A 23,961-nucleotide genomic window follows, 5' to 3' on the forward strand; every position below is an offset into this window, starting at 1 on the left:
CAGCCCCTGGGGGACAAGGGAAGCATTTGGCCTGGGTCTGCTGGTGTCTAATCAAACGCCAGTGCTGGCAATAACCTGGGATTATAAATGGGAATTGTACTCTATCAAAATTGATTCCAGGGTAAATTGAATATTGAGTTAAATTCCAGAGCCTGGTGAAGGCTCTGCCTTCCCAGTCCAGCACTGAAGCAAATCCATCCCAAGTCGCTTGGATATACCGTGCTGCTGTCTGACCTTGGGTTACTGCAGTAACCTTAAGTGCACAGTAATACACTTTCAGTCACTGTTCAATGCTCAGGGGAATGGTTTAAGGCCCTTGGCTGGAGTGAATATTTTTATGCAGGCTATAATTTCTTTTAAGACCTTTGCCGGCAGCCAGGCAGCCTTCAGAGCGTCCTTCCCCTCCGCCTCTGGAGCGCTGCGGGGTGGGGACCCCGTGGAAGGGGACCCCCAGCCAGGGCAGGCATGCTGGGACAGTGCTCTAGGTTTGGAGGATGCTCAGTGGAGGGAGAGGCTCAGGGCAGGTGAGGGGCTGTGACCAGACCACTCTCCTGGGTGGGTAGCCCTCCATGGCCTCCTCCAGCCAGGTGAAGGTGGACAATAGACTGGGTATGGCCATGCTCCCCAGGGCAAGGCTGGAAACAGGCAGGAAAAGAGGGAGAAGAAGAAATTCCTGAAAGGGGACACATGGCTCTTCTCCTCCCTCTCTCTCTGGGATGCCAGCAGCAGCATATCAAACCCCTATCTCCTGGGAAAGCTTCCCTGTGCTGGCTTTGGCCCCATCTTGGGAACATGCCACCATGGGAGGCCCTGCACACGTGGAGCTCCTCAGCCTTGCTGCTGCTGAGGGGCTGTGGGCTGGGAAACACTGGTGTGGACAACCCATGGGGCTGTTAGGGTTGGATGTGTCCCTGTGGTAAGGAGGAGGTTTAGGGGTCCCTTCTGTGCTGGGCAGCCTGGCTGCCCTCTCCACTCTGTGCAAGGCTCTGTCTGTACCTGGGGCTTCATTGGAGGAGAGATTATGCTAAATTCAGTTAAGCTGGACAAATGCTCACTGGAGACCCAGAGAAGAAACCCCCAAACTGATTTTCATCTGTGGATCAGGCAAAATTTGATTCACAGTTCAATTCTCCAAAGGGGAAAATTTGCACAGAATCCTTGCTTAGATTTTATTTTAAGCAAATCCTATAAAAATCCATCTAAAGGAGACGGTGACTCCATCTTTCAGATCCTGCTCACTGTATCCGGGAACACGAGTTTTGCTTTTATATAATAAAAAATGTAGAGTTTCCTCATGTTGCCATATGTTTTTGCATTTATCCGTGCACTTGCTATAACCCTCTCCGCGGTGTGTGCCTACAGAGCTCTCTGTGTCAGCATTGAAATGCATCGAGCCGGTATCATTCATGCAAAAAATGAGCCTAAAATCTCCCTGAAGAGGGGAATATAATAGAATACAATTGTATCATTTAAAAAACTTTGCATCATATTACACAGTCAAAAAGATAATGTATGCTACGAGGGAGGAAGTCGATGAAATATTGTGTTAACTCTTTAGTTGCCCTCGCTGCAGCAAGTGGCATTGGCACAGCATCTTTCCCAGCTCAGCATCCTCATCCTCCTCAGCCTGTTGTGTCCCTGTGATGGGCTGTGCCGTGTCCAGGCTTGGGTGGGATATGTTCCTGCCTCTTCTCTTTGCTTCCAGTTTTCCCTTGCAGGACCAGGCATCATGCCTATCTGTTCCCTACCTCCTGTTTTGCCTGGAAAACCCCATGAGGGTGAAGCATGGCCCCATAGAGCTGTGTGTTTATGGGGTGTTACCCTTCTTGCTCATAGGTATCTGATGGGCACCTTGGACCAGGTGCTTTGGGGCAGCTGCATCACCCAGCTGGTGCTACTGAGTGGCTGCAGCAGTTCTGTACCCATGGGAACCCCCCTCACTCCCTCCAACCCAACCCTGCCACTCCTTCACTGGCATAGAAAGGAATATTCTCTCTTGGAATACTATCTGTTCCCAAATCATGTATAAAACATTTGCAGAAACCACTTACTCCTCATGTATTTTTTATGAGTCCGATCTGAAGTTAAAATAGATAAACATAAAAATATCAAGAAGTACTTTAGGAAAAAAAAGTTATTTCATAAAATATCAGGAGACCAATTTAGAACCTCTCTGGAGCTGCTGCCCAGCTGTGCAGCCCTGCCTGAGCTCAGCTGGCTTCTCTTACCAGTGGGGACCCTTTCCAGGGCTTATCCAGCCCCTCTGGCAGGCTCAGCCTTTCACACTTGAGAAATAAACCCCATAATTTTATTTAATCCAGGGGATAATCTTTTCTGTAACGTGCCAGGACAAAGATGGGAAGTTTTATTTCTGGAAGACCAGATTAAGGCAGTTCTGTGCTGGCAGGAGAGGCAAAGTGTTCACAGAGCCCGACAGGATCTCCCAACGGGGGCATTTACTGGGAGTACCCTGGGGGAGTGGGGCTGAGCCAGGCCCTTCCCACCTCCCCACCAGTTCCCAGTCCTGCTAACAAGGAGGAATTTACAGGCAATCCCAGCGCTCAAGATTTATTTTTTCCTTTTCAAGGACGTGCATCCTTGAAGCCTCCTCTGCTGTGGATCATTTCAGCCACTGGCAGACCAGTGCCGAGTGCTGCTCCCTGAGGCTGGATGTCTGCACCCCAAGGGTGTTCAGAGCCCCAGAGTGGTGCCTGGTGTTGCTCCCTGGGACTGGGTGCCCTATGGGACTGGGTGGCAGCAAGGGGGAAGCTTTTGGAATAACCTGGCCATGTGGATTCCTGTGTTTAGTGCTTGTTCCCAGTCACAGTGGGGCAGAGTGAGGCCAGGCTGCTCCAGTCCCCACGCCTGTCCTGGCAGAGGACAGCATCTCACTTCGTTCCAGACCCTCATTCCCACCACGTCCCCCCAGCTCAGCCTGTTGGTGCCAGCACCCACCGTGGTGCTGCCGTGAAATCCACCCCAGGGACCCTCCTGGCTGCTCACACTGCTCCTGTCCCTCTTGAATCACCTCAATACCTCCAAACCCCTTTACCACCTCTGCTAGTCAGGGCTGCCTCTTGCTGTCAGTTCCTGGAAAAGGTGGTGTTTATTTTTGCCATTTTTCTTCCTGATGAGCTGAGCTGGAATTAACTGTGGGAAATGCCACCTGTATTGGTCACTGTGTTCTGTTTGCTGAATACTTTGTGCTTGTTTTCCACAAAATCATCTCTTTGGTTTCTGTTTTTCCCTTTCTTGTGTTTAATTGGGAAAAGAAAAGAACCCAGGCTCCAGTATGGCCAGACTTTGCAATAAGTCCCAGTGAGCAACTGGCTGTGGGTCTGGGGCAGCTCCCAGGGCCTGGGCAGCCTGGATCAGTGCTGAACCTCTTCAGTAGATGTGCTATGGAACATTGTCCAGCAAAAATCCCACACAGGGCAATGCAAAGGGTCTTTCCCCCCCCTGCACCCTCCCTCTTCGACTCGTTGAATCCCTCCTTGGAAAAGCAGTGTTATTTCATGTCAGGGCAGTTTTCCTAGAAACCCCTGAGACAAAACCTTGCTTTGGTAGGTAAAAATTGCTACTTTTGTTAATTTTACCTTTAAGCATTATCAGTTAAATATTGTTTCTTTAAAAATGTATTTAATTTAAACTAAAATGCTGGAAATTTCCTTTTGAGGGCACTTTTTTTTCATGCACATGAATATTAATGCCTTTCTCCGAGAGATCTACTTGAAAAAAACAAGAATAAATTAAATACCTACAGATTTTTCTAATTCCTCTTTTTGGTGACATGCCGTCATTACATCAAATTACCGAGATGTGCTCCCATTTTTTTTGTGTGTGTGAAAATTATGGAATATAAAGTATATGTAAATGCAGCAAAAGGCTGTGAAGAAAGAACAGGGACAGGGGAGGCATTAGGTATTCAGCCAGCGTCGTCGTGAGCCAATTAATCAAGCAGTGGCGAGGAAAGATGCAGAAACGATGAGTTCGCCCTTCATGTTGATGAGGCCGGTCCAGGGCAAATGCTGCTGCACCTGAGCTCGTAGTTAGGCATGCAGAAAGGAATCATGGGAATATCTTCACGCCTTTGTCTTTCTCGTGAAGGATGGAAAATGTCAAGCTGTTGTTTGGCTGCATGTGGGAGACTCGCTGAGAATTCACAGTCTGGCGAAGCAGCTTTAACTCTTTGTGGCCAGGCTCTGCTGGCACATCTGCACCCAGTGCCCGGGGTTGGGGCAGGGAAGGGGCTCTCTGCTCAGGATTTTTGTCCTCTGCCTCTCTCCCCAGCTGTGCCCTGACCAGGGGGTGCAGAGGGAAGCAGTCGTGTGTCCCCAGCCCACCTTTACTCCCCCATCACTGTTTCACTCACTGATCTCTCTGTCCATCCCCGTGGCTCCAGCACTGGCCACCTGGATCAGCGTGTCAGGATAGCACCAAGGGCCCTGCCAGCCTCTCCCCTGCTGTGTTTCCCCTTCCCCTTGCTCTGGACATGCATAATATTTCCAACCTTGCCAAAACCAGGAGCAGTGACAGTTTGGTGCCTCTGGTGTCTGCAGGGGGTGCTGGCCTGAGACCCCGACCCCTGCATGTCCCAGCCAGATAACCTTTTGTTATTGTGCTTTTGGTTCTCCTGGGCTCACTCCTTGGGCACTGGCAGAGGTGAGGGGGGCATAGAGCTCTGGTTGGCAGTGGTGGGAGAAGGACCCTGTTCCTGGGGATCTGCCATGGATGTTCCTGCAGTGAGGGGACCACAGATCGACTTGGGGCATGCTCCAGAGCGGGGGTGTCCCGAGAGCAGAGCAATTCCATCATGCAGAGAAGAGCTCTGTGTGCCCTGGGCAGCCCCAGCATGGGGACTGCTCACACACGGGGCTCCTGGAGCCATTCTCAGCATTTCTCTGCCCCTGGGTCAGGGCTTTGCACCTCTCAGAGGAAGCATCAGAGGTATTTAGATGGGAAGACACGACTTCCTCAGACCGTCATCCATCCCCTTTACTCAGGCAGAGGACTGCGAGTCTCTCATCCTTCTCCTAATTCCCCTGTGGACTCCATCCTGGTGCCCCTGTTCCCAAACCTGGAACAGCCTCAGCTGCTCCTTGGCATTGCTGAGTTGGTGACAAATACTGCATCCTGCCCATCACAAATGATGCTTTTCCCTGTTCCATGCAAACTGTTTGCTTTTCCTTCAGCATCATGATATTGTTGGCCTAATTTCAAGTTCTGATCTGGAATAATTCCGAGATCTTTTCCTCCTGTCACACCAGTAATTCCCCAATTACGCTGAACTCCAGGGGCCGTACTCCGCACCTGGATCCAACAGATAAATTCCTGTTTCTCTCAACAAATTCTAGCATTTTCTAAGACCTTTGCCATTCAGATTCTGCCCTCTAATGCATTCAAAGATTGCAAATTTAATAATTATATTTTTCCATCACACAAGTCAGATAGCAAATAACACTGGATATAGGACAGAGCTATCCAACAGTTCTCATTTTATCCAACCATCACTGACTAGTCTCTGACTACAGTTTTTCAACTGGTTTTACCCTCACCAAATAGTATTTTCATCTCAACTCTGATTCCTCAGCTTGCTTGTGAGAATGTCATATAAGACGGTGTCAAAAATCTTATTAAAGTCAAGATATGACATTTACTGCTTCTTTTCTATCCAGAAGGCCTATTACCCTGTCGCAGATGAAAATTAGATCGGTTTGCCACGATTTGTTCTTGACAAACCCATGTTGGCTGCTACTCACCCTGTTATCTTTTCGGTGCTTATAAATAGTTTGTTTGATCATTTGTTCCAATATTTTTCTGGGAACTGAAGTTGAACTGACTTAAACTGATGATAATTTCTCAGCCTCTCCTTCCCCTTTGCAGCTCAGGCAGAGCAGAGCAGTGCTTGGTGCCTCCCATGCCCTCACCAGTCCTGGGGGACCACCAGGAGTCACGCTGAGATTCCTCCCTGCACTTTTCCATGCCCTGGAATTCATTGTGCCAGCTGCCTGGTCACGGCTTGCCTTTTTTAAGTTATGGAAAAGCAGGTTTACAGCCCCCACCTTTCCTGCACCACCTCTCCATCTCCTTCCCTCTCTGCTCCTCAGCATCAGCTGCTTCCCGTGGTCTCCCCTGTCACAGAGCAGGGAGATGCTCCATCCTGTTCCTGTGCCTGGCTCAGTGCCTTGGGACAGGGACCCCTGGATCCTGCCCACACTTGCAGGGTGAGTGATCAGCCTGAGGAGTATGGACTAGTGCTGCCTTTGGGGAATGCTCCTTGGGATCCTCAGTGGCTCCACACTGCTGGATTCAAACGGAACAGGAGGGGATGAATACCGGGCAAGGGGAGAACACAGGGTCTGCTGCCGGAGGCTTCTCATTATACGGAGAAACCTTTCCTTGTTTTTAATTAAAGACTATCTTACAGTTATAATTAGTACCAGGTGGCCAAGGATTAAAGGGGCAGCATCAAAGGCTTGCCTGGGAGAGGAAGGGCCAGGTTTGCTCCTCCGTCATAAATCACCGGGAATCTTGGTTCTCTGGAAACTCCCTGTTGCATGAGGTGCTTCCAGTGCTGCTGAGCTCCAGTCAGAAGCTCTCACTCTTATAAAATATCTCTTCCTCTTTTAATGCAAGTGGAGCAGAAGGATGGTGGTTAATAGATATCAGTCTGCTGGGATCAAAATTTCTGTGATAAGGTGGGGCGTGTCCAGCCCAGAGAAAGCTCACTTGAGGCTGGGTTACTGCTGGATGCCGAGAGCCAGGAGGGAATAGGCCATCCTATTCCTGTCCCCAGGGTGGCTTTTTGGGCTGGTTTTGTGACCAGTTTAAATACCCATGCTGGGTACTTCTGGCATTCCTCCTCACTGGCCAGGCAGGAATGCAGGCGGGGATGCAGGGATCAATGAGCAAAAGCAGCAGCAGGAGCCTGTGGTGCCTTGGGGTGGGTGATCAGGCCTGGCAGGAGGTACATGGGTGTCTCTCCCAACCCCAGACTGAGATTTCCCTCTCTCTTTAATTTTATTTACCATCTCATTTGGTTTGCTCTGCTCAGAACCTGCACAGCCCATCAGCGCCGTGGCGGGAGCTGACAAATCCATCCCCGGTGATGGATCGAGCTGCCTCCTCCCCAGCCCTGCCGCTTGCTGCTTGCCCACCCCAGCAGCTCCTGCCTGGCCCCGCTGCCCATCTGGGCAGACCCTGGCCCCGAGGAACACCCACGGCTGTGCTAGTGTGGAAGTGGCCAAGTTATTTACACCCTGGGCTCCTGTCCCTGGGGAAAGTCACACAAACACACAGTAAGCTCTGACACAAATAGTGTTTATAAAATATTGCTCCTCTGGGATCCTCTTGCCGACAGTCATAGGGATGCTACTGGTTGCAATAAAATGGAACTGCTCTGATTCTCCTCATTGGAGTGCTGGGGGCTATTCCTGGCAGAACCAGGCTCGCCAGCCAAGCTCTCCAGTGAGGAAGCTGATGGGAGGGGAGCTGCTGTTCCCTCCCTCCATGGTGCCTGGTTGGCATTTGCAGCCTAATAAACCCTGTGTGGCTCTGCCAGACCTTCCAGCGCATACAGAGCAGCACTGAGCCCTGGCTGTAATGGTGAGATGGAAATGTGAGCTCTGCTCTGGGATCCATGGGATTCTGTAGTTGGGGTGAGATGCGATAACATCATTGTTGGACTTGATGATCTTAAAGGTCTTTTCCAACCTTAACTATTCTGTGGTTCCTTGCTGCCTGCACATACAAACACTGCATTGAAGTTCTCACAAAGGACAGGGACACCATCACCAAATTGAAGTTGGGGGAGCCATGTCCTGCCTTGTTGCACCCAACATGCAGCTGCAGACCTGGCTGATGCTTGCTGTGAGCACCCACCTCAGGCATCAAACACTGGGAGAGGGAAAGCACAATCAGATGCCATCCAGGGAAACACCAGGGAAATGGGAGCCCCATAGCCAGGAGCAGCCCGTGCGCCGATTGCAGCATAATTCATTTCACAATGTATAAGAAAAGTTGAGTTATTGGGACATGTGACATTTATTTAGTTACATATCTCCTGTGGGAGGTTTCCGGGGCCATTAATGTAGTGTATTTGCATGGCTAGTTTACATGCCTTTGCTTGTTATTGCTGTCTATATTCCATGCACCTCACACTCAATTTCAATTCAAAGTTTGGCAGTTGAGGTGTCACGACTAAAAAATGGAATGGCCTCCCTCAGAAATGAAATAATTTTGTTGTTCAGTTCCGAGCGATTTTGTAATTTCATGCTTGTGTATGATAATTTTATGCTGTCCTGCTCCACGTAACTCAGCTCTGCCAAGCCCTGACAGGTGATAAATACAATCTTTTCCACCCCGCGTGCGACAGGCCGGGATGAGGAGAAGGGAAAAGGAAAAAAAGGGTGGCGATTTCCCATCTGAGGTCCTGGCGCAGCCGGAGCTGCCGCAGCCCTGGCCCTTCATCATTTCACGCCTGGATTCCAGCACGGAGCCCCTCGGCTGCTGCGGGGAGACCCAGGGGTCAAGGAAAGTGTCCTGGCGATGGAATGATGCTGGAGAGGAGCCAGGCGGTGTGTGTACGAGGGGGAAAGTGATGACTTTGGTGTGTCCCCGTGCGCGGGCTCCGGGACGTGGCCATGATTTAGAGCCCAGCCTCTCTCTAATGGAGTTCAATAGAACCGTAACCTTTTGGAGAAATTATTTTTACAAATCTGTTAAACATTTGAAAGACAGCAATTTCCAATAAAAGAATATGAGTCCTTAACATTTATCACCGGGCTACAGATTTTATAACTGTTACTTCATATTGTTCTTGTAAAAAATGTTTCTCCTCCTGAGAGCAGATGAGTCAAAAGACTATTAAGGAAATGCCAGAGGTACAAGGGGGATCTAATGGGTGCCAATAAAATGAAAGCAGAAGCAAACCATTTAAATTAAATTCAAGTGGTGATGAGAATCATCATTCCAGCTACAAACGTGGAAAGCTAAACACCACTTGGGAGCTCTGCAGCCTCTCTGAGCTGCAGCAAACACCCTGTCCAGCACCAGTGAGGTGTGGTGTGTGGGACTGGCAGCAGGGCTGAGCCCAGATCTAATCTGGTGCCAGGCAGGGACTGACAGTGGTGTCAAGCCTGGCTTCATCCCGGTGTCAGGGTGCAGGCAGGGAGCGGATGCTGAATATCCATGGCCAGCAGGCAGAAAAGCCACTCCCAAGCTGGAGGCTTTTGGGGGAAGCTACTGAACTGCAGATGAGGAGCAGCATGAATGGTTGAAGCTCTGGGAGAGGTGTTGGGCACTCCCTGCTGGAAGAGATGAGACACTTATGGGAACAAAACCTTTGGCAGAGGGAAGGCAGTGACATCTCACACGGGGTCTTGGCTTGCTCAGGTTGCATCTTCCCTTATCCCTGCTCTTGGTGCCACGTCCCATCCTCATGCTCTCGTTGCAGTGGACTGTGGGATTTCCTGAGTGCCAGGAGCTGATGGTGAAAAACGCTTTGTGTCCAGTTGCTGATGGCAGGAAAAAGTGCAGCTGGGCAAGGGCCAAGGGCCAGTGCAGCTCCCTCCACCCCTCCCTCCCTGCCTCCATCCCTGCCTTCCTCCCTGGCCGGTGGCCAGCAGCCAGCCTGCCCAGTTGTCCGGCCACCTCCCATCTGCCGCCCAGCCCGCGCCGGGAAACACCGCTCGTGTCTTCACTTCAGTGATGGAAAATTGCTTCCAGTCCTGAACTGCCAGTGAGGGCAACTTCCCTGTCTCTCCTTCTGGAGTTTAAGCCATTTAAGGAAAACATTGGAAAAAAAAATCCAGTTTTTTTCCTCTTTCTTTTGCCTTTCATCTGCCCTGCCATAGGCTGGGGGTCTGTGGGGAAGATGCTGCATACCCTGAGGGATGGGGAGGCTCTGCCTGCCCCAGCTGGCAGATGTCCCAGGCTGGGTTTTGGGGCTGATGTGGTCACCTTGGATGGACAGATCAGGGTGAAGGGCACAGCCAGGAGCTCTCAGTAGCCTCGGCTGAAGTGTGAGGTGGAATTAACTCCCTCTCCAAACGAGCTTGGAGTCAGCCAAAGGTATTGACTGGGTGAATTTTTCAATCCCAAAGCTAATTGGAAAATACATCTTAAAAATTTGGAGGGATTTTGTTATGGTTCTTTAAAAGACACTGTGTTGGTTTGGGGTTTTCAAAAATTATTTTCATTTTAACTATGCAGGTGTATGTGCAGACATAGATCTGTACAGAAAGGAAGCATTTGGTGAGAATCATGGAATCATTTAGGTTGGAAAAGACCTCTAAGGTCATTGAGTCCAGCCATTAGTGACAACTGAATTCTTTCTGTTGTTTTTTGATGTTCATATCACTTTCACTCTGGGGTAACCAGAACGGTGACTATCTTTGCTTTGGCCAGTAAGCTGAGAGCTCCATGACCATGAACTCTATGTCCCCAGCCTCATGCCAATCCAGAACCAACACCTGGCTTTGGGCTTTGCTTACAGGATCTGTCCTTTGGGCACCTTTTTGAGTTCCCTGTGGAATGTGTGAGAGGAAAAGAGACTTGGAGGGAGCCTGGATGTGCAGGCAGGGTGCTGGCTGAGTCTGGCAGGGCAGTGGGTGACCCTGAACACGGCTGCCATAGTCACCTCTGTGCCACCACATGCCAGATGGGGCCCTGGAGGGTGACACAATGCTGGCTCCTCTCCGTGTCCCTCGGTGTCTGCACTAATGACTCGCAGGAGGTACAAGTCTGTGTCACACCCGCCGCTCCCGCCCTCACCGTGTTGTCTGCAAATACATTTTTCTAAAGGACACACATGAAAGAGATTCTGAATCAACATGACTACAGCTCTGTTAGTGCAGGTTACCCTTAACCAGGAGGTCACTTCACATCACTGTGCTCACAAGACCAAAAATAATGTATTCAGCAAGAACCGCGTGTTGGAACGACAGCATCTACATGGGCCTGGGTCCTCCACAGTGGCACCAGCTCCCTGCCTTCCTGGGAGCAATCTGGGGGGGATTTACGGATGCCTTATTACCCTGGTGGTATTAAAAATAGCTGGGAAGTGCCCAAGAACAGAAAGGCTGTGAAAGTCTCCCTTGTGTCCCTGACATGAGGCTGCTCATGGTGCAGCAGTTACAGATCTGTAATGTGCAATTAAGGCTTTCTTAAACTTTCTTAATATATATGTGCGAGCTCAGCCCATTCTGAGGTGGCATCAGGATTGTCTTGGTGCCTCCTGGTGAAACCCATGGATACTTTGTCTTCCTTGTCTGTATATCTCTTTTCTGTGTTTCGGCTGCTGGGAATGCTCCAAATTGCCCCTGAGGCTGCCCAGCCAAGGCAGCAGTTGTGTGCTGCCACAGCTGGGGTCTGCAGGGTAGATGGGACTTCCCAGGCAGGATCTGGGCTCTGGATTGGGAAGTACTGAGGAGCAGAGTGCAGAGACACCCTCCAGGTCATCATGCTGGTGGCAGCGCAGGGCACCCTCCATCCCACTGCAGACCCCTGCCCCACACCAGACATATCTCTGTGCACGGGGACGAGTTCTCCATCTGCAAGCCCCCTCTGCTGGGGGGGGCACAGGCATCCTTCACTCGAGCACAGCCAACACCAGTGTGTTTGTGTGCCTGAATATTTAGGGGAAGGAGCTGCCTGCCAAGGATATGCCTGAACTGGAGAGATCGTGTGTCCAGACTGAACCTGATCAGAATTGATGAGCCTCTGAAACCCTCCTGATGCATTTTTCTGGTTCCTTATTAAGGGAACCTCAGAGCAGAGCGCTGCTTCAAGCCATAACTAAAGTTCACCAGGCACTCTGCTCCCAACTCTACTGAGCACTGTCATCAAAAATCATCCTGTGTGTGCTTCTCCTCCTTCCCAGCCCGCACACAGGCTTGCTGGCTTGGGGAAGCCATGGAGCCTGTGAAATGAAATTCCAAATGTACAGGGAAACATGGTTAGAGTCAGCCAAGGGTGCTCCATAACCCAGCTGTCCTCCATCTGAGCTTCCTTTGCACCTGACAGCACAGAAAACACTTTCCCCCCAAGTTTTCCCCCACCCAATGCCCTGGTGCATGTGGCAGTGGCCATCGTTTGTACTGGAGATTAATCCAACGGGAGCTCAGGATCCACAGGGATCTGTGCGTGGCTCCATGTGGTGGGAGTTGCCTACAGCCCTGCTGGGCACCAAGCCCATTTAGCCAGCTGGCAGTGAGCCATTTCTCCCATGGCATGGGAATTCCAGGCATTTCTTCTGGGGCTGAAACTATTGGCTCTGGCTGAACACAGAATGCTGCCCGGGAGTAACTGGGCACTTGCCACTTGGGAGAGGGTTTGTCAGTCCAGTGTGTGTATGTGTGGGTATGCGTGTCTCTTGGAGAGTGTCCTGCTGCTCCCAGCTGTCTCCTGGTGTCCCGGCTAGGAATAGTCCTGCCCACATCCCTGTGCCCAGCTGAGCAAAGACAGAAGGCCCTTGAGGTGGCACTTTGGGGCATTTCAGTCATGGCACTAAGACCAGATGCGTGGGGGTTCAGCCCCTTCCCCGGGCTGGCGCTTCCCAAATTAACTCCGTACGTCACATGGCTCTGTACAGAGCAATAAATTAGGGTTGATTTTTTTTTTTTGTTGCATATTTTTACTCGTCGCATATTTAATGTCTCTCTGAAAATATAAATAAAACATACGTAACCATTAGAAATCCTTAGAATCTGGGAAGCGCCTAAGAATTTATTTGTTTGCCGGAGGATCATACATATTGTATTAAAACTATATAAAGGGTTTAATAAAATGGCAAAAATAAAGCAAGAGCGAAGGCTCTCAATCTGCGCGGAGAGGAGGGAAGTGATCTTTCTTTGATGCCTATTAAATGTTCCAGCAGATGAAACCCTATATTCTGCCAGGAAATGAGTTTGCCACAAGCCGATTGGGCGCTGTCGTGTGTGCTCGACTCTACCACTGTCATTCCTCTTCCTCGAGCAGCAATACATTACGCCGCCTCCATTTTTCATTCCTCACTGCCCAAAATGCAAATTTTCTCTCTGTTGTTTATATTAGGTTTTCAAATATATGGAAATCCAGATATCTGGAGGAAAATGTCAGGGCCAGGAATACTCGTGATCTGTCTTTCCCCCAGCCTGACACTTTTCTCCATCACTTATGCGGGAGCCTGGGAGGAGCGTTAGGGGCTGTGAGGGGCCGGGTGTGCAGCGGCCGCGGGGGCTCAGCACTGTGGTTTGGGGTGCAGGGGGTTCCTGAGTGACGGGGTTCACTGTCTGCGTGGCTTTTTCACCTCTGTAAAGCTGAACATGTGGTCTGGGGAGAAAAGGGCCACCTTGTTCAGAGATAGCACTGAGCAAAGGGGAGCCAGGTGACGGCTGAGCAGGAGCAGTGGGAGAGGGGTGGGCTCTGCCTAAGGGCCCAGCGCCCAGCTGGGATACTGCCTGGGGCTCAAGGAGGTGGGAAGGGTATCTGTAGGGGGGTTGTCACTAGAAAGGCCTCCCAAGGATCCTGTTCTCACACCCTGAGTCTTCTGGGGTTGTGGAGAGGCACTGGGGCCTCTGGGGGTCAGCAATGGTCTCCCACATCAATGCTGCTGCTGCCACTGGAGAGGGCAGATGTCAGCAAGGTACCAGGTGGGAACAGGTCAGGCAGTTTCATGAGAAGTTTATGGCCAGATCAAGCTGAGCTGCTGCAGTTCCCCTCAGGTTTCTCAAGTAAGAGATGGACAAGTAATCTTCACTAAGGGCAGACGTGACCTTGCTGAGCAGCAAGCACTGGGGCTGGTAGCTCAGGGGTGTTTGTGAACTGCTCATCACCCCTCACTGACCTACCCTGTTCTTGCTACAGCTTTCCATGGTAGTCCAGCGCTCAGGGCTTGTACCTGCACTGGTTTATACTGGGCAGACGTAGATCTTCCTCGCTCTCAGCCCCAGTCCCAAGTTGCAGCTTCTCAATAGTTCTCCAAAATCTGGGTGCTCAGCATGGGTGGTCCCAGTGTCTCACCCCTTGCTGGTGGCACTGCTGTGGGTTGCAGTTTAGACGAGAGCAACCCCTGTCATCAGGCACCTTGCCATTCTCTATCAGCTGTGAAGGGAGCAGTGGAGGTGTGAAGGGAAGGGACAGGCTACCATGGGGGCACGGACTGTGACTGACACACCGATAACAAATGCGAATTGCATCACATTGCTCCTCTATAAACAAGAGCTATTTTAGGCTCTTGAGAGGCAGCTTGAGAGGATGATCTGAAGGCAAAAATCACTGTCTCTCAGTGCTGGAGAGAGCCTGATGTGCCTCAAATGTCACCAGAACTCCTCTAGCAGGTACCAGGAGGCTGCACATGCAGGAAACCATCACCAGACTCAAACCAACGTTTGTTCCTTGGTTGTCTCTCTGTGCAAGTGCACTGAAAGCTAAGGGAACAAAGTGTAACAGCAAATTCCTTATTAATAAGGCTTTATGTTCACATTTCTGAATGAGTGTGTTCCTCAGACTTGCCCACGCTGATGGCTCAGGAACAAACCTGCCATCAGGCTCTGGTTTTCCCTGCTCTTGGCACCGTGCTCATCCTGCAGCCCCACGCAACAAAACCACCCCAGACAGTCCTGCATCAGAATTTGGCAACCAAGGGAGGCTCTGAGACTTGTTGGACACGTTTGAGCACAGTCTCTGCTTTCTCCATCAGTTGAGCTCCAGCACTCAAACATGTTTGAAAAGAGAATCATAAAAGGTTGCAAACACAGTCCCACTGAAAGCTGTGTCGAAATAATTGTACATACACAGAAATGTTTTCATCTGCTTGCTTGGCTCTGCATGAACACTCCTTCAGCACAGATCAGCAAAGAGGTCACACAACCTCCACGCACAGAAAGGCCACAGTCCTTTTACCTGGACATTTTAACACCCAGTAAAAAACAGTATTTCTGAAATCACAGGAGAAACTCCAGGACCAAGAAACAAATAAGCAAGAAAAACAAGAAAAACCACCTCCCTCTGCTGAGCACCTTTATTTGCCCCATCCCAAACACACCCAGAGGAGCAGCTATTGCAGATCTCACACTCAGAGCACACAAGAGGGATGTCCCTGCCTGTAATTGTCATGGGCTGGTGGCACTGGGGCTTTGCATAGGAACTATACACAGGGATTTGAATGGGAATTTGCAGGGGGAAGTTTGCACAGCAGCTGGCTCTTCTTGGACCCCCTCTGCCTCACCAGTGCACCTTGTGCTTGGAGGTGTTCAGTGACATCAGAGACATGCAGTGAGAGTTCACTTCCCTGTGCAACCAGGGGGACAGTACTTCTGAAACCCCTCGGAAATCTGGTTCACAGTGCTGTAATTATGTGACTCAAAACCAAATTGCCATGCCCAGATTTTTCTTCCCAGAGCGTCCATCAGGAAGTACACTTGGCAAAGGGAGATCAGATGCAAGGGAATATTTTGGGAATGGGGCTTGCATCCTCCATCATCTCAGCTGGAGACACTGGTGTTTCCCACAGAGCAGTGTTAATATTCTCTGCGCCTGCAGCAGCAGCACCACGGTGACTCCAGCCCTCTCCTCCTCAGCTCCCCCTTCCCAGGCTGCGCGTTTTGGCAGACTTCTTGTTCCAAACCAGTGGACCTTGTAACGCCTCAGAATGCATAATCCAAACCTGCCTCCCTGGAAAAGGCAGGAGCTGGGACAAAGCAGTGTGTACTTTCTCTCCTTTAGTTACCAGTTTAAGCTGTCTGGAAGAAAAAGAGGTTTTCTTAATGTTCTTAATTTTCCTAATCCCCTGGCCTGCCCCACTGAGTCCCTCAGACCCACACACTGCAGGAGCCTCGAGGAGCTCCAAGGCTGCACTCCCTGCTGAGAACGAGCCAACTCTGTACCCAGAAGTGTCCAAAAAACACTTTCTGGTGCTCCATCACTTGTGATCCCTGCTGAAAGGCAGCTCCATGCTTTTGAAAATGTTATAGCTGCTTCAAGGCCAGATGAGAGCGATGAAGAGAATAATCAGGAGTCTGTGACAGGAGAGGGTTTTCAACTCTTGCCTGCCAGGGCAGGAGAGGCCAGGTGGGTGCTTCGCCTGTTCCGCTGCATCTGAGCCTTAGAACACAGAAACAGCTACCCCAGATCCTTGGCTTCTTCCTCTCTTTTGAGCAGTAAGTTCAAATAACAATTATCACAGTTTAAAAAATTAAACATTTTTAAAAAAGGAATCCCTGTGGCTGTGGGGAGATCCTGAGCACAGAGAGAAGATCCACCACACTTGAACACCAGAGGCTGTCACATACTGTCACCCAGGCAGAGAGCACTGCCCACACAGTCACTCCCAGCTTAGCCAGTTTTAGGCTGATAGCAATTTGCAATGGTTTTATTTCACCAGAATGAATTAATACAGGAAAATAATTTGCAGATTACAACAATTCCTTCAGCAATGTATGACTCAGAGCCAGGCACACAGCCAGCATTGAGAGTCAAATTATTTGCAGGTCCACTCCATGCTCTGGCAAGGTCTGGTTTGAAGCGAGTCGTAATGAGATACACAACTTCATTCTGGGACACATGAACAGGAGAACCTGAACCTAATCCTGGTGAGCCACTGCCCTTGACAGCCCGGATGCAATTCGGGCTCACTTCAACCAGGTGAAGTGCCTTTGTCACCAGAACCTGGGCTGACCCTGCAGGTGCTGCACAGCCCCAGGGACCTGGGGAAGGATGTCACGTTTGCCCCTTAGTTCATTGCAGCTGCAGGTGATGCATCAGAGTTTCACCAGGCTCTCCACTGATAATCCTTAGAAACAGGCCATCCATCATTACTGAAGGTCAAGTTGCAGATGAATTCAATCATTTTACAATCATATACTTCCCCCCTTACCCGTGGTTGGGTCTCCAGCAGACGGTGAAGCTCTCGAGTGGTGTTTTCCAGCTGCCTGGAGCTCAGTGTTCTCACTAGAACAAGCAGTAATGGAGCACAAGGTGTCATAGTTGACTCTTCATCCCTTCAGAGGCTGATGAAAATGAATCCCAAGGGAGTGTAGCAGGTCTATAGATGGATCCTAAACTCCCTGGTTCTGCAGAGACCCCTGGAAGCAGACAGCAAGGGAAAACTTCTTTAGTTCAAGAAAGAGCCTGAAAGCACCTGCGGTGGATGAAGACTACACATCTCCTTGTAAAGTCTTCCACAGGCAGCTCCTCCTAAGTGGCAGTGGTGACTAATCTAACCCCCCTATGCTCAGCCTCAGCTTAGAGTACATAAGTAACACTGGTTCTCTTGGTCCAGGAATGCATTTGGAGGAAGAAGATCGAGAGGACAGTTGCAACCAACTTATTCCAAGATTTGTCTAATTAACCTGGAAATAGGTACCCAAATGGATCATCAAGGTACTAAAGCTGGAAGAACAGCAGAGCAAGGAAAGGAGATGGTAAGGTATGAATTCAGCATGAGCTGAGCTGTTGTAGGAAGAACCAAGAAAATGTCAAGGTGTGTTTTTAGGTGACTCCTTGTGTTTGACCTACTTAAGCTCTGTCTTAGAGGAGCAAGTCTTTAGCCAAGCTGGTCTGGAAACCCAGCTTCAGGATAGAAAGAGTTGTCCTTGGGCTCTGTTGTCCTCCATGCTCTAGGCTGTCAGCTGGCTGCGTCTCGTCACAACTTGGGCATGTGCAGGCTGGGAATAAACCTCCTCTTTCTCCTCCTCCTCCTCCTCTTCCTCCTCTGTGCAGAGGCTGTAATCCTTTTTTCTGTCACGGGACAAACTAGAACAGAGGAGCTCCTGCCTGGCTCTGTCGCCACAGAGGCGCCGTGTCTGAGCACGCCGAGGCGATCAGATGTGTCATGTGTGCATCATTTAAATTAATGTTGCTAAAACAACAATGCTATTTTTAATATTTAAAGAGCCCCTTTGAAGAATAGGAGAATCTGTCACCTTTCCTGGTGGATTTGAATCCTGTGTTCTGAAGGTTTTTCTTCTCTGATTAAAGGAGATGGCTACATGAGGAACAGCTACACATGATGTGCCGGGAGGGGGTGTGGGACCAAGGCACGTCTCGGGGAGCAGCTCCTGCTTGTAGGATGGATTTTCTAGGTTTTCTTTGCAGAGCTCCAACCTCGGTGCTCTCCTTGTGCCAGAAGCCCAGGGCATCTGGCCAGACTGTGCTTTCCCGGGCCCCTACCCCTTGCTGTTCCTGCCAGGATGATGGAAGCTGTTTTGGAGCATCCAGCTTGGGGACTGTGGTACCACAAGTGGCACCACTCTTTGGTTTTGGTTTGCTAGGCAGGAGCTCCATTTCATTCTTCAAAGTCCCTCTGGGCATTCAAACCTGAGAGGACCTGAGTCTAACTCTGACACAAAACACTCATTAATCCCTGTAACAGCCCCTTTTTTAAAAAAAAGTAATCCAAGAGAGGCTGCTGCTCCTAGTGCTGAGGGTGAGTCCCTTCATCTGCCTTGCAGGTGGCATATTTGCTATTGTTGTAGCATGAGGTTTGGCTTCTCACTCCCTCCTTGGCAGAGCCTGCCCACCCTCCTGGTTTCTCCGGCTGAGCTGCACAACCCACAGTTGTCTCTGCTGAGTTTTGCTCTGCTTTCTTTTGGGCCAGGACTCCAATTTGTCAACAAGATTCTGATTTCTGATCTCCTCCCAGAGGTCTTATGATCCTGACAGCCATAAATCTTCTGCAAATACAGCTTGGTTCTCCCTTTCTCCCCAGATGAGGTCAGTGGGACACAGAGTAGCACCTGACCCACCTTCCCCTGCAGTCATCTGCACAGGGACCTCCCACACCACTGACTGTTGATATTGGACTCCAGGAGCTCCTAAGGTGGCTGAACTCATGTCCATGTGTTCAGCTGCCTTTCCACCTCCCTGGATTTCCACCCCAATGAGGTTTGCTGTGAACCAGGAGCAAGGGCTGCTTCCTGAACTTCTGTACTGACCAGGAACTGGGATCCAGCCCCAGCATATAACACTGGCTCCCAGTGCCATTCCTCTGCTAGAACTGCATCTTCTCAAGTGGAATGCTGGGAAGTGGAGGAGAAGGTCCCATTGTCAGCATGGCTAGAGCAGGGAGCAGATATTAATGTTATTGGGGGCAAAAGACTATTAGGATTCTGTAGCTCTGAAAAATACATAAGTCTGAAATAAGACTAATGAGACCTTTGCTGGTGCGGTTGGGTTGCATTAATGACCCTTCGGAGGATACAATTGCCAAAGGCTTTCACTGTAATTACCACACTAATGGTCGGCAGTGACATCACTTCAGACCAAATGCGATGCTTGTTTTGGATGTGTTTCAGGAGCGGGGCTTCTCCACGGCTGGCGCGTGAGGCCCATCAGCCTTATTGCCTGTCTCCGTGCTCTGTTGACCATCCTTCTTCGCTGCCTCCTCGGCTGCTGGCTTCCCTCCAGCCTGGCCCCCCGTGTCCAGCATTCCTGCGCTTTTTAAGGTGCTTCTGGGACCGCGAGCTGAGGACGGCAATTTGTCAGCACCAGCGGCTTGGTTCCCGCTGGGCTGGAATCGGCAGAGGGGGAAGCTGGGGGAGAGCCACACATCCCCTTTTTAATCCTCAGGCATCCTTAAAAAGCTTTTTATAAACAATGATTTACACTCTCCTGGCATGGCCCGGAGCACACCTGCACCGTGTAACCTTTGGACAATCCCTGCTCCCGGCGCACGTCTCACAGCCGCTGGGGACAGGCTGATCCCGGTCTTCCCCAGCGCCTCTGGGCTTAGAGGAACATATTAATTAACCTCATTATCTAGGATCATTTCAGCACTCACAGAGCCAGGGTGTTACCGCGGCGAGCCCTGCTCCGAGGAGAGCTCCCGCTCCCGGGCTCAGCCGGGGGCAGCTGGAGCCGGAGGGTCCCGGGATTTGCCTCTGCAGGGCCCCGGAGCGGGCGGTGCAGGGGCTGTGCGGGACTGGAGATGCGCAGCGGTGGGGGCTCACCCCGGCCCCTCCACTTATCCAGCCACCCCTGGGCTCTGCTCCTGGAGGAGGGATGCTGGAGGAGAGACAGCGCAGGGAGCCAGTCCCCACTCGGCACCGCTGTGCCGGGATGTGGAGCCCGGTTTGGGGCCGGAGGAGCCGGCGGGGGCGGGTGCCCGAGCCGTGTGTTGCCCGAGCCTGTGTCCCGAGCCGTTGTGTGCGCGGCCGGTGCCTCCGGCTCCCGCTGCCTCTGCTCCTCTCAGAAACCAGCTGGGACGGTTATTGACAGCGGCTTGTTAAGCCTGACAGAGCATCACCTTAAAGAGTGGAGAAAGCAGGCTTTTTTAATTAAAAAAAAAAAAAAAAAAAAAAAAAAAAAAAGGCAAGTCATGATTTCTGCCTTTCCTGTTCATCTCCTCTGGAAACAGCATTCCTGTTCCGGCATTTAAAAACATCAAATTGATAGCCCTGTCAGCTGTGCCCATGGGCTACTGCTCCCTGCCCAGCCCTCCCACCGGGCTCTGCCTTTGAAGGCGAAGGCACTGCTGTGTGACTGTCCCCAGGGACATTCATTTTCTCTCCTACAGACTCAGTGGTTGTCACCAGCAAATATCCAGCTAGGCTTCTGTCGTCCTCCTGTTCCCAGAGGCATCCCAGAAAATACTGATACTGGTACCAGGTACTGGGGCTGGCAGGTCACTCCCTGCGGCACTGGCAGCACTCCTGGGGGTCACAGGGAGACTGGAGCAATGTGTGTGGGATCCCAAGGGAGTATTTCATCCTCTACCTGTGATCTCCCGACAGGTAGCTGGAGTTCCTTATTGTGGAGCTTGTTCTGCCTCCAAAGCAGGTGAATGGTAATGAGGAGTGTTGTCTCAGGTGAAGGCACTTTCATCAGCAGCCATAAAGCACCAGTCTCAAGCAGAAGGGAGATGGGGGAGCAGTAATGCTGGAGAGGGAAGGACAAAAGGAACAAAAATCTGCAAGCCCTAATTGCCTTAATTCTCAAATCTTGCTCCATTCCCGACTTGGTAAACTCAGCATCTGCCTGTGTGTCTAGCTGACCTGGACCATCAGCGGTTCCTGCTGAGTGAGGGTCCTGCACCTGCTGTTTCCCAGTCCCAAGGTGGTGCCCACTGGTGGGTGACCATAAAATTTGGAAAACCTAATGCCAGTTAAGAGCCAAACTAAGTTTCAAAAGCTCATAGTTCTGCATGGAATGGAAACACCAAATTTGGATCATTCCTGCTTACAGCATGCCAGAAACCCAAGAAAGAATTCTGACCTTTTTAAAGGTACTGCTTAACTACCTGTTTCTCTCCCAGCCCCATATTCCAGAGGCAGTGTGGCAGGGGCTGCCTGTGAAGTGTGTGTCCATCACAACATTAAGGTACAGTGGTCACATAATTTCTGTTAGATGGGACAAGATTTAGGAGGGTTTTAAGTCAGTTTTGCATCTCAGGTGTTTTTTCCTGGAACATTTGAACTTTGGTCAAAGGCTAAATGTGATATTTGTGCAAGGAGTGCAGTATCCCCTCAGAGCAGTGCCCCAGCAGAGCCAGAGTTTCCTGCTGCATGCAATTCCCAATCCCTGTGCCTGTGCCTCACCCAGCACTTCATGGCCATGACAACAGCTCCCATCCACACCAAGGAATAAACAGGGAAAAAACCGAAACAGCTATCTCTTCCCTTCTGCTGAAGTCCAGCTCCCTGAGGCTGCTCTCTGCTCAGTTTCTTCTGATCTTGTCAACTTCCATAGTGCCTCCAACACCACCAATGCTGTGCAGGGCAGGGAGGGGGTCAGCTCTGCATGAGGAGGGTGTGCTGTAACCACTGAAAATGTCCATGAAAACAGATGTTCACTCTTTTTTTAAATTCTTCCCAGACTCTGAATAGTGGTCCACTGCTGAATTATTTTCTAGAAAATCCTTTTTATAAAAAAAAACCCCAAAACAATAATAACCTTTGTTTACTGCTTTCCGAGGGAAACTGCCCCTTGGCAAAGGCTCTGAGCAGCATCTCTGAGGGTCTCACCGAGGCAGGACACCTCCTAATTCTCAGCCTAAAGGGAGTTGCACCCACACAGTGACAGCCCAGTGCCAGAGCATTGTGGCCTCGCTCCCTTTTAGCCTCCTGCTGAGGGATCAGGTCCTGCTCTGATCCCGCCGTGCTCCGGCCCCACACAGCCCCCACTCTCTCCCCCGTGTGGTGTGGCCATCACCGTGGCCTGGCCATCACCGTGGCCTCATTTGCAGCCGCCTAATGAGGTGCTGTGGCCGCCCTGCTCGCCGGGTTCCACCAGTGCAGGGAGGCATCAACGTCGATTCAAGGTCTGTTCCTGCTTGAGCGATCAACATCATTTCCATACTATAATTACATTGCCCAATCCTCTCCTGATTTTACTGCTATCTTGTAAGGCGTCCCGGTTGTGAGTAATTTAAAGCTATATGAGATGTCAGGCTCTGTGAAACAATCACCCCTCAAAGAAATATGGGCTGAGATAATAATTGATAAGTCCCATTAGGCAGCGGGCCCTGCATTTCTGACTTGGCCTCCTCCACTATGGCCTTGCTCATTCCTTCAGTGCCACCTTTGCTGCTCGGTGTCTTTGGGAGCCATCCTGGGTGCTGAGGGGAGACCCTTGGGGTGGAGGAGCAGGGGGGGAGCGGGTGATTTCTCACTGCAGGGCACAGCTCGGGCAACCAGCACGGTTCAGCCGCCTCCATTCCAGGATTCCAATATTTCAGCCTGATTTACGGGTGTGTTTTCACATAAAGCATATTATGAGTGTTGGTTACCACCTGCATTCGCTCTGTGGGTTTGTCTCAGCGGTTTCTCCTCATTGCCATCAGCAACTACGAGACTCTCCTGGGCATCTCCCCTGGTCCCTGTCCCATGCTCCATCTCTCTGGCACTGCCATCCCTCCCCCAGAATGCCCAGGTGGGCAGACGGACCAGTGGCTCCATCTCTTGCAGCATCAGTGTGGGCACTGGCCCACAGTCCCTACTGCCAGGGAGGGCTGATCCTTGGCACAGTGGTTTACCCACGGTATCTGTTTGCTTGGTCCAAAATCTGTTGGGGGATTGAGAAGCCGTGGTTGTTTTCGAGCTACGTGACAAGGGCTGTGTCATGACCAGCTGTGTTGATGCCAATTTGAGGCACCCAAAGCTGCAATTCCTTCATGTTGCAGCTACATATATAAATAGATATGTACACATATGGACATAGACCTGCATGTGTACATGTAAAAGTACCTATATCTGTACAAATACCCCACCACATCTGCCCATATACATCCAGAGCAGACCATCTCAGCGCTTGCCTGTTCTGACTTGGTTTCCAATGCGTGCTTTCTTTTATTTCTGTCACTAGCTTGCATTTTTTAACACCCTGTCTCCAGTTTTTTAATGATTGTACAGCTTACAAACTCTCCTCCTTTAAACTTTTAAATTTTTAATTAAAGAATAGAATGTAAACTTAATTTTGTGTTGTCTGCACATAGGAGAGGTCTCACCCATGAGCGATGAATTATGCAGGCGTGAGGGAAGGGCTGGCTGGTTTTGATGTGCTATTTCATAATTGCATAAACTGCTGCACTCTAGAATCTGGCAAACATTATTTTACACATTCAGTAACCTTTAAAAAACAGTGACAGCTAATTTATGATGTTCCATAACTAAAAAAAAAAAAAAAAGAATTACAACAAGAATTTTTAAAAGTCGTCAAAACTCAGGCGTTGTCTCCAGCAAAGGTGAGGAGTTCAGAATGGAAAAACTTTCTGGAGAAGAGATTTCTATTCCCTTTGCATTTAGGAATAAATACCACAATTTGAAAGACATGCTCATGGAGGAGTTAATTTGGGGATGGGTTTTACCTTCAGGGCAGGTTTGTCTTGTGTGGTGAGAGACCCTCAACTGTGAGACTTACAACACAAAACAGACATTCAGTAAATCGAAGGGGTGACTTCTGAGGTGAAATTGGCAGCACTTCAGCTTCATGTTGTCTTTGACCTGTTTGGAAAACAAGGTACTTTCCCAGGAGGGGGTTCAATAT

Source organism: Manacus vitellinus, unplaced genomic scaffold, assembly GCF_001715985.3.
Source record: "Manacus vitellinus isolate BGI_N305 unplaced genomic scaffold, ASM171598v3 scaffold_31_pilon, whole genome shotgun sequence".
Classification (NCBI taxonomy): domain Eukaryota; kingdom Metazoa; phylum Chordata; class Aves; order Passeriformes; family Pipridae; genus Manacus; species Manacus vitellinus.